General features: G+C 42.4%; 1 long non-coding RNA gene across 2 annotated transcripts in view; it reads left to right on the top strand.

Annotated features, from left to right (window-relative positions):
- The window catches only part of LOC131897462 (uncharacterized), a 38,362-nt gene extending 30,712 nt beyond the window's left edge, over nucleotides 1-7,650 (top strand). For both annotated transcript variants that reach the window (XR_009375698.1, XR_009375699.1), the window contains exon 4: nucleotides 7,460-7,650. This is a non-coding gene — a long non-coding RNA (uncharacterized LOC131897462). The remainder of the gene's footprint in view (nucleotides 1-7,459) is intronic.
- Nucleotides 7,651-10,459: the final 2,809 nt, after the last annotated feature.

Consider the following 10,459-nt stretch of genomic DNA (forward strand, 5'->3'; position numbering starts at 1 on the left):
TCTGAGGGTCTGGAAAATCCTTCTGACATAGTTTAGTCGAAGGCGTTTTTTCTTCCTTCATGACCCTGCTTGTTAAACTTGCTCTCTTTTTTGATGACTTGGGAAGATGAAGTGAAACTATACTACACATGTATGTCATTGCCAAAGAATAAAGGATAAAAATAAAACTGTTAGCCCTACGTACTTGAAATCGGAATGCTCTATATTCTTGTCTTTTTTAGACAATAAATTGAATTTTTTTAATATATTGAAGTTAGAAAACACATACTTTGATAAAGACCACTGAAGATTTTTTTAAAAGACCTTTTCTGAGAAGAGATTTCCTTGAAAGTCTTTGCCCAAATCGTTCCTTAAAATATGACTCAGCATAGAACTTCAAAGCCTAGAAATAAAATTGGATATGGAATGATATGGCCAGGATATTCCTCAATTATGGTGAGTAATGAAGTTGCGTGTTTAGCGTTGAGACGTTTTCTTAGTGGGAATATTAGTTACAAATATCTGATTTAGAGATTCCCCAAGTAGTCTGATCTCAGATTGCCCTTTGGGTGTCCCGTATTTGGCTCAACTTCATTCCAAATAAAGAATTCAGACTGTCAACCACATTAAAGGAATCCCCTGGACCACCCACCTCTAAGCTTCTGCTCACACACCCCCCCCCCAACCAACCACCATTTGAAGTGTTTGCCTAGCATGTGGCCATCTTTGTGGTCATAACTTTCAACCCTCTATTTCTGTATTCTTTTGTGGAGAGAAAAATCTGAATTTCAAGTAGAAAATACCCTTTAAACAAAACTTACCCGTTGTATTTGGGCAACAGACCACAGACCACCTGGAGAGCCTTCAAAGACCAAAATTTCAAAAACTGTCATTTGGAGCAGAAAAAGAATTATGGTGTCTTGGCTTGAGAAGGAAGGAGAAGATGCCTGATACAACCTCCTCCCGGGAACTGCCTTAGCGTGATTACTTGTGGGACCTAGATGTGAGTGAGGCTTGCTTGCCTGCCAGGGATAATGGTGTCACACTCCTCCTTGCATTTACTGATGCTGTCTGTCCCTCTGTGACCTGGATAAAGTCAAACACCTTGTGGGCGCTTCTATGACTTTAAAAATCATCTCTTGAAGTTCATGACATTACAGAGTCTTGAGAGACCTCGTGGTATCACACCCAACATTCTGCCACCTCCTATGTCCTTACTTCCTAACCTGCTACTTCACTGCTCCACCAGCATGTAACCCCAACCCTGACCCCTGGTCCTTGCGCGCTATACACTTGGTGTCAGGCCCCCCTGCCCACACAGAGACACCGGTGACCCTTTGAGTATTTTCCCCAACAAGAATGAGACCTTTACTAGAAGGAATCTACCTGTCAGTGTTGACAAACTAGAAAGAGTTTATAAACAAGACTAGAGAACAGAGTCCACACTCAAAACCCCAGTCAGTCCATGCCAAACGGTTTCCCATCAACACATCATCCTTTAAGGAGATCAACGAGCATTCCTGCGTCCTATGCCTCTCTGTGTGCTGCAGGCAGAGTAAGCTGCTTGCTCTCTTTTGTTCCAGTCTTAGGAATTGCCTCTTCTCTATTAACTGAAAGTTCCGTTCTCACTGTTCTTTCTTGTTATACGTACATATTCAAAAAGAAAATTTTCTACTGCTGGGGTTTGGAATCTGTTTTCATCTGTTATCAGAAAAGGCAAAGTTGCAAAGAGCTATGTTTGTCTGTTTTTCACTCCGAGAAACCAATAGGTTCCTACAATAAAAAATAAAATGGGTTCTCATCATTTTTTTTTGAACAGTTGCAAGTATACGTGTGTTTTATGGACCAATCAGCAAGCTCCTGGCGTCTTCCTTGTATTTCCTTTCAATCTCCACCTTCCGTCTAGCAGGCAGCCATCCTCGCCATCTTCTTGCTTTAGAATGAATGTATAGGAATCATTAATCTTTGCAAGACCGCTTCCAATTAAATCAAACAAAACAGAACACCATCTTAGGACACATGATATGGTTGGTCACGTGGACTTAAAGTGTGAGGGTCTGTCCTCAGAAGGACTGCGGGCATGTTACTGAATTTGCCTAGTTTTCCTAGTTTCTTTGTAAAGTGAATACACTAATTATTGCTTGATATGGGGCCACTGTGAGAATCAAATCTGATTGGGCATGGTAAATGTGATAATTGGAATGTAATTGGCCCCCATAATCCCATAGGGATATTAGGAGGTGTGGCTTTGTTGGAGTGGGTATGGCCTTATTGGAGGAAGTGTGTCATTGTGGGGGTGGGCTTTGAGATTTCCTATGCTCAGGATACCACCCAGTGTCTCTGTCAACTTCCCATTGCCTGCAAGATGCAGGACTCTCAGCTACTCCCCCAGCACCAAGTCTGCCTGCACACCACCATGCCCCCTGTCATGATGATAATGGACTAAACCTCTGAAGCTGTAAGCAAGCCTCCTCAATTAAATGTTTCCCTTATAAGAGTTGCTGTGGTCATTGTGTCTCTTCCTAGCAATAGCAACCCTAAGACAGGAAAGCTCCATGGAGACTGCGGAACATCTAATAATATTAAGATGTCAAGTCAGCATAAAGCCAAGAATATAAGTGCTAAATGGGGTGTGGAAGGAAGAACAGATCTTGAGATAACTTCTGTGGCATCCGGTTTCAAATCCTTCCAGCTCAATATTTCATTTTGCTTATCTCCAACAGTGTTCTTGGTTTATGATACCATAACGGACATACCCCGGGTCAGCTGGATAAGTTAGAACAAGAAGCATGAACTTAGTCCTCTTGAAAGAAGGTCTCACCATCCATGAGTTATTTAGGAGTGATCTGTTTGGCTTTCCAAACGTGAGCTCCAAGCTCATCCTTGTGGGTTGTGTCTTTTCCCTTCTTCCCCAGCCTTGCCTGGGCAGTGCTCTGGTGATGCCTAGACACATAATCTGAATGGCCATGCTGGGTAATTCAGATCTCAGCAAATATTTGTCTCTGTAACCCAACTCCAGTCCCCCAAGATTCCCTGTATATTCCTGTTGTCTATCCTAAGACAGAAGACTGCCAGATTTAGTTAGAAGCTCAGCAAGGATAGGCATGCCAGTGTCCTAGTTGGGGGATAGGGCTGGGTTGGATCTAAAGTCCCCTACTCTCTTGTTAGTTGCTAGATTATGGGGTAATCTGTTGTGGAATATTACTTTAACTAGGCAAAGATGTGTTACATTGGTTTATGTTGCATTTGTTTAACTATGTAAAGATGTTACACATTTGTTTATGCTGTATTTGTTTAACTATGTAAAGATGTGTTACATTTGTTTATGCTACATTTGTTTAATGATGTAAAGATGTGTTGCTTTGCCTGCCTAAGGCACCTGATTGGTCTAAGAAAATGCTAAACAGCCAATAGGTAGGCAGTAGAGGGATAGGAAGGGCTGATGGGCAGAAAGAATAAGTAGGAGGAGGAATCTAAGCTTGAGAGAAGAGAGAGAATGAGGGAGAAAAAGAGGGAGACCCCTGGGGCCAGTCAGCCAGGTAGCCATCAGCCAGCCAGATACAGAAGAAGCAGGAAAGTAGGACATACAGAATCAAAGAAAGGTAAAAAGTCAGAGGCAAAACGTAAATGAAGAGAAACAGGTTAAAATAAGTTATATGAGCCATATATATAGCCACATAGGACAAGCATAAGCTAAGGCTGAGCATTCATAACTAATATTAAGTCTGAATGTCTTGATTTGGGAGCTGGTTGGTGTTCCAAGAGAGAGCCTGCTACAGTAACCCAAGTAGAAAGAAAAAGTAGGGAGAAGGAGATCAGAATTTTAGGAAACTTGGGCCAGCAGCTATTTGCTAAGTAGAGGGAAGTATTTTGGTGTGTTTGTATTGGAGTGCATCTCTGAAGTCATATAGGCCTACTGGAGCCTTTTATTTGCTTTCCCAACATGTTCTCTTGTAATTCACATCAACAAAACTTTGTTAGTCAGCTGCTGTGAGCAAGCAGTGCTGGAATCTGTAGCAGGTCCAGAGAACCAAGGAGCTCCTGGCTTTAAGGGGGGCAGAAATGAATAAAGCTATTACCCGAGGGAATCCAGGAATTCAGAAGAACAAAGGGGAGGCATGGTGGGTCAGGGAACACCCCAGACTTCTGTGGAGATAGGCACAAAGAGCTGGATAAAACATGTTCCTATGAGGAAAAAAAATGTACCTTTGTACATTTAATAAATGTACAAATAATTAATGAAAGCAGAGGGCATAGCATTGGGGGGCCATGCAAATGGGAATAAGGGAAGGCAGTTTCTAACTTTTCTTAAAGTCGGATTTTATGGTAACGCTGCAAATGTAAGCTTTTCAGTTAAGGCAGAACCATGAAGTGGGATGCAGAACATCTTGTCAGGACAGGACTCTAGGAACACAGGTTGAGAACCACTGCTTGAAAGGCCCTGGATAGCCAGCTTGTGACTAGTTACTTCATTCCAGGGTGACCAAATGCAAGACTTCCTATTCATAGACCCTCACGAGACTGTTTGGTTAGTGTCTAAAGTAAAACTCAGGGCAACTCTTCAGTTGCCATTGAGCCAAACAGACTGGACCATTTTACACATTTTCCTCCAATATTAACTGTATGGTAAATGAAATCACAACCAGGAACTACTTTATTAATTTATTATAAGAAATCATGTTTGATGGTCTGAAAACATTCAAGATTTGAATTATTAACATTGTCTGTGGTGAAATATTGTGTCCTCCAATATATTGTGTACCCTAATAAAATTTATCTGGGATCAGAGAACAGAACAGCCACTAGATTAGACATAGTAGCCGGACAGTCCTAGCATTCCAGAGGCAGAGATCCATCCAGATCTCTGTGAGTTCAAGGCCACACTAGGTACAAGGCCAGGTGTGGTGGCACACACCTTTAATCCCAGCACTTGAGATCTCAATTTTTTGCTTGGGAAGCACACACGCCTTTAATCCCAGGAAGTGATGGCAGGAAGCAGAAAGATATATAAGGCATGGGGACCAGGAACTAGAGGCTTTTAAGCTTTTAGACTTTTAGCAACAGTTCAGCTGAGATCATTTCGGGTGAGAACTTAGAAGCTTTCAGTCTGAGGATTCGTGGAAACAGGATTGGATGAGGAGTTGTTGAGGTGAGGTTGGCTGTGGCTTGTTCTGCTTCTCTGATCTTTCAGAATTCACCCCAATACCTGGCTCCGGGTTGTTTTTTATTAATAAGACCATTTAAGACTCATCTTACATCTGTCCATCCATCCATCCATATATGAAAGGACATAATCAGGACTTTATTGGGTGAGAATTAAATTTTTAAAAATTGGGGATGTAGAGATGGCTTAGCAGCTAAGAGCACTTGCTTGGCTTTCTAAAGCACAGGAGTCATGTGGGATGGATCACAGCCACCTCTAACTCAGTTCTGGATGATCTGATGCCCTCTTCTGGCCTCTGAAGGCATGCACACACATATCATGCATTTACACACACACACACACACACACACACACACACACACACACACGCAAATAAAAAGAATCAAAGTAAGTCTTTAAAAAAATTCAAATCTTTAAGCACACCAGGCTAAAATATTCTGCTATTTTTATTTTCTAAGTCAGAGGACTCCAAACTTTGTTGCTTTTGTACTTTAGCCAACAGAAAGTACAGGGAGCCCAGGTTCCTTAATATCTTAATATTCATCTGCTCATACATGAATCAAGTATACTTACTAATACTTCAAGTGGTAAATATTTATAAAATTCAATTTAAAATAGAGGAGTCTAGCAATTTCTTCTCTTATTATGATGGACTATATAAATTATCATTTACAGACAGACACTGATTCTGTACCTCCTGAATTTCCTATGTATGAATCTCTTGGGTGGAGAAACTGAAAGCATTCTGTAATGCAAAATGCAGAAGGTGTGTGACATCTTTTCTCTGTTGTGCTGTATTAAGATTATCAAATACCTAACAAGTAACTGTTGTCATCTCAAACTGAAGAGACCGTATGACAGCAGGCTCCAAAACTTTATGTTTATCCTTTAATGTTAATTCTGCTGAAGACCATGCACTTACCTTCCTTTCATGAAAATATTATTATGATCATTAAAAGTACTAAAGGCATCAAGCAGATGAGCAAATAGCATCTGTAAGTGCTGTGGAATAATCCTTCTGTACACTGTGAATATGTATCACTCTTATTGGTTAGTAAAGAAGCTGATTGGCCTATAGCAAGGCAGAATAAAGTTAGGCGGGACAATCTAACTGATGATACTGGGGTGAAGAAGAGGGAGTCAGAGAGTCGCCGGCAGAGGTAGCGAGAACAAGATGGGCATGCTGGACTGAGAAAAGGTACCAAGCCATGTAGCAAAGCATATATAAGAAATATGGGTTAATATAATTGTAAGAGTTAGCGAGTAACAAGCCTGAGCTATCAGCCGAGCATTTGTAATTAACATTAAGCCTCTGGGTGATTATTTGAGAGTGGCTGCAGGACAGAAACTTTCACCTACATTAAGAGCTGGGACTAAACTGGTTTCTTATAGAAACCCTTTGGGTGCATTTCACAGTTCAAGCATGCTTGATTTGAAAGGACTTTTGCTTCAATAACAGACATGCCTCCCTCAACAACTTGTAAAATATATAGAGAAACTTGTTGCTTCTCTGTAATCATTTCCGTCTTCATCATCTGATTAACATCTACTCATACTCAGTGAACTGTGTCTTTTTGACCAAAAGGAAAAAAAAAGACATGGAACATATATTTCAATGTATAGCAACTAGATAGTACATTGGATTCTGGGTTATGCACACTTTCTATATTTTCCAGAGCTCTGTATTTTTTGAACTAGAAATATAAGATTGATTTCTTTTTTTTCCCCCCAGACAGAGTTTCTCTGTGTAGTTTGGTGCCTGTCCTGGATCTCAGTCTGTAGACCAGGCTGGTCTCAAACTCACAGAGATCCTCCTGCCTCTGCCTTCCAAGTGCTGGGATTAAAGGCATGCGCCACCACCACCCGGCTAAGATTGGTTTTTGTAAAACAAACAAACAAATAACAGAAGAAAACAAGCTAAGCTTATTTCACTGCTTATCAATTAAGGTAAAAAAATAAGCAATACAAATTTAACTTTTTAAATGTAGTTAATAAAAGTGTTTTTTTTAACTTGTGTTTATTTTGTTTTATTTTATTATTTTGAGACAGAGTCCAGCTATGTGGCCCAGGCTGGCTTTGAATTCATGATCCTCCTGTCTCAGGCTCTCCCCAGTGTAGATATTATAGGCATATGCCACTACACTGAGCTTAAGAAAAAAAAAATCTAATTAAAAAATATTGAGCCAGGATTGAAGTCACTATTCTAGGCCTGTAAGTAAGCTATTTGAATAAATGACCAGTTGCTTATTTTAAACCCAACATGGCCATGAATATAATGATTAGAATACCCAAGTGCTGTCTTTCCTTCCACCCCAGCTTTATACACTACCAGCTCCTCACTGACCACCTGCTCTGCGGCTGGAGTCCTGTGTCCCAGGAAGGGAGTAGACAACACCTGAGGAAGGTCAGAGAGACGGTTCCACATGGCAGTCGCAACACGGTCAGCTTCCCAAAAATGCATCTCACCTGTTACTCTCAACTCCTGAACTCATCAGAAGGTGTAGGACAAGGAGCGCCGTAGGTTGCTGTGGACCTCTGGTCACGCATGCTCCTGCTCTGAGGAAGACATCCTGTGGATGGGTTTTCAAGCTCAGTGCTTTGCTACAAAATCGTATTTGGAGTCACTAATGCTGCTGTTCAAAATGTAATTTTTCATACTTTAGACACATAGCATTCTCGCTATAAACAGCATTGATCCGAGAGACAGACACATCTCAGGCCACCCGGGAAGATGAGACTATATATATACACTAAGGCTCTAAGGCATAAAGAGAAAAGTGTCCTGGGGTTTAGGGGGTGGGTCTTTCTTTACAAAGCTCTGGCAGCTGATTTCCACAGAAGGCTTCACAGCACACTCTGCAAACTGAGCTTGGCCTGCTCTTGGTTCTGACAGCAGCTGCTGCTCAGGCTGCAATGCCCCCGCCCCCCAGGACTCTGTCTGGGTTATCCGTCATGGTCAGTGTTTCCCCCACTAATGCTCCAGCGTCAGAAGTTCTGGACTTTGCTCTTTAATCCTTCCCTGCCCGTTTCCACCAGAGACACTCTTATTCACCACAGGAAGTCTCCAGTTCCTGAATGGTCTATGTTGTGAATGCAAGTGTATTTCAAACGCTGAACTCATTTTTCTATAGACTATTGTAAGTATGTGTGGGGTCTCCAGGTCAACCCTGAAAGGCTCATTCAAACCCTAATACAGGTAATGCATTTTCCCTTTGCTCTTTAATATATCCTAGAGTAATAGAACGTCAGAGCAGAAGTTGAATTTAGAACATCGCGCTATATACTGGTTTGTCAGTGTATTCTCTTACAAATGCCCACAGTCCATCTACTGTAGACATTAGGTAGGGTCTCATGGTCCAGCCTGGAAATCCAGTTATGTTTTAAAACAATATAAATCAAATTGTCATAGAAATAGAAATGGCTTTGCCACAGACAACTTCATCTTGACTACTTTTCTTTACATGCTCTGAGGCACACTGCAAGGACCAGACTTTGTCTATGCTGTCCTTGTTTAAGGCATGGCCAATATTTACATATACCTTAAATTATAGGGTCATGGGAGTCACCCTCAAGGAAACAAAAAAAAATCTCAGATATTACAATACAGGATGGAAGGAATGTCTCTTGGGATTTGCTGTTCTGGAACTCACTCTGTAGACCAGGCTGGCCTTGAACTCTGTGTGCCTCTGCCTCCTGAGTACAGGCATTAAAGGTGTGCACTACCACCACTCAGCTGAGACGCTGTTCCTGTTCCCTTCTTTCTGGTCCCCTACCTTGGTCCCCTACCTCTGATTAGCTTTTCTCTACAGCAGTTTTTATTAACTTAATTAGATCCCTCACTAGCCCTTGGATACCCTGACCTACCCCAACATCCATGCGGGTGTCACAAGGGTGGGGTTTCATTCTTTTTCTTCGCTGAACCGTTCATACTTTGAACATTGTCTACCCGACACATAGGAGTGTTAGGGCTTAGAAAGCAACACCCCAGATTCCGGTGTTTTGGCACACTGAGAATGATGAACTACTGAAGGACACTGTAAGTCTTGGATGATGAACTACTGAAGGACAGTGGTAAGCCTCGGACCAGAGGTGGAGTCTCCATGGCTCTCTCCTCTCCTGCTGGCTCCGCTCCTGCCCTCTGAAGCAAGTCATGAAACTTAGAAAGGTAACTTCCTGTCTTCTCCTCTCTCCCTTGCAGACTCTGATTACAGAAGAGTCCTGCTGAGCACCCGGGAGGAAGAGGTGTTCGATGAGAGGCCAGGAAAGATCAGGCTAGACCTTTCTTCCTGGTCCGCGCCCCCTCAGTCTATTAGCATCTGATTAGATTCTTTTGTCCAATCAAAGTTATACACAATTGATTCCAAAACCTGAAGGGGGGGGGGACACCTCACATTTTCCTCTGAGTCCTTGGGTTTCATTTTCATTTTGTTAAATAGATATTTGGTACTTTCTTGTTAGCCTGTTCGTTATTGTTGTGGAAGTGTCAGCCATGGCTATGGTAAAACAGTGTGTGTGTGTGTGTGTGTGTGTGTGTGTGTGTGTGTGTGTGTGCATGTGCGTGGTGGCCTTGGCAGTTTGAGCCAAGGTGAGGAGATGGCCATGCCATGCAGATGCGGTAGGCGGTGGCATGGAGTAGTAGAAAGTTACACCATGCAGACACGGCATCCATGTGGAAAGTTTTATTATTAAAGGGAGAGGAGAGAGAAGAGAGAGAGGGGGAGAGGGAGGGAGAGAGAGGGAGAGGGAGAGAGAGAGAGAGAGAGAGAGAGAGAGAGAGAGAGAGAGAGAGAGAAAGAGACAGAGAAAGAAAGAGAAAGAGAGGAAAAGAGAGAAAGGTAGAGGTGTGCGTAGTCTCATGGAAAGAAAGAGAGGAAGGAAGGGGGGAGAGGAGGTGTTTTCTCTTAAAGGGGACTGTACATAAGATGACATCAGGATGCTGGGTGTGTCCCCAAGGAGTAGGCCAGAATGCTATCAATGACCCTTTTTGATGAAGAAAAGAATCGTACCTGTCCACCCAGTGGTCCTAAGTTGTGATTGTCAACTGGATGGGATTTGGAATCCCATGCAAATACAAGTCTGGGTGTATCTATGAAGGTGTTTCTAGACTAAGTTAACGGAAGCAGGAAGACCTGCCCTAGATGGGACCCCCATCCTGTGGGCTTGGCTCAGACCAAATAAAACGGAGAAAGGGATCTGAGCACCGACGTTCAGCTGTCTGTGCTTCCCAACTAAAGATGCAACATGACCCGCTGCTTCCTACTCCTGACACCATTTCTTTTCCCATCTTGATGGACTATTTCAGAGTCTTCCCAAATT

The sequence above is a fragment of the Peromyscus eremicus genome, chromosome 22 (assembly GCF_949786415.1).
Source record: "Peromyscus eremicus chromosome 22, PerEre_H2_v1, whole genome shotgun sequence".
In the NCBI taxonomy this organism is placed as follows: Eukaryota; Metazoa; Chordata; class Mammalia; order Rodentia; family Cricetidae; genus Peromyscus; species Peromyscus eremicus.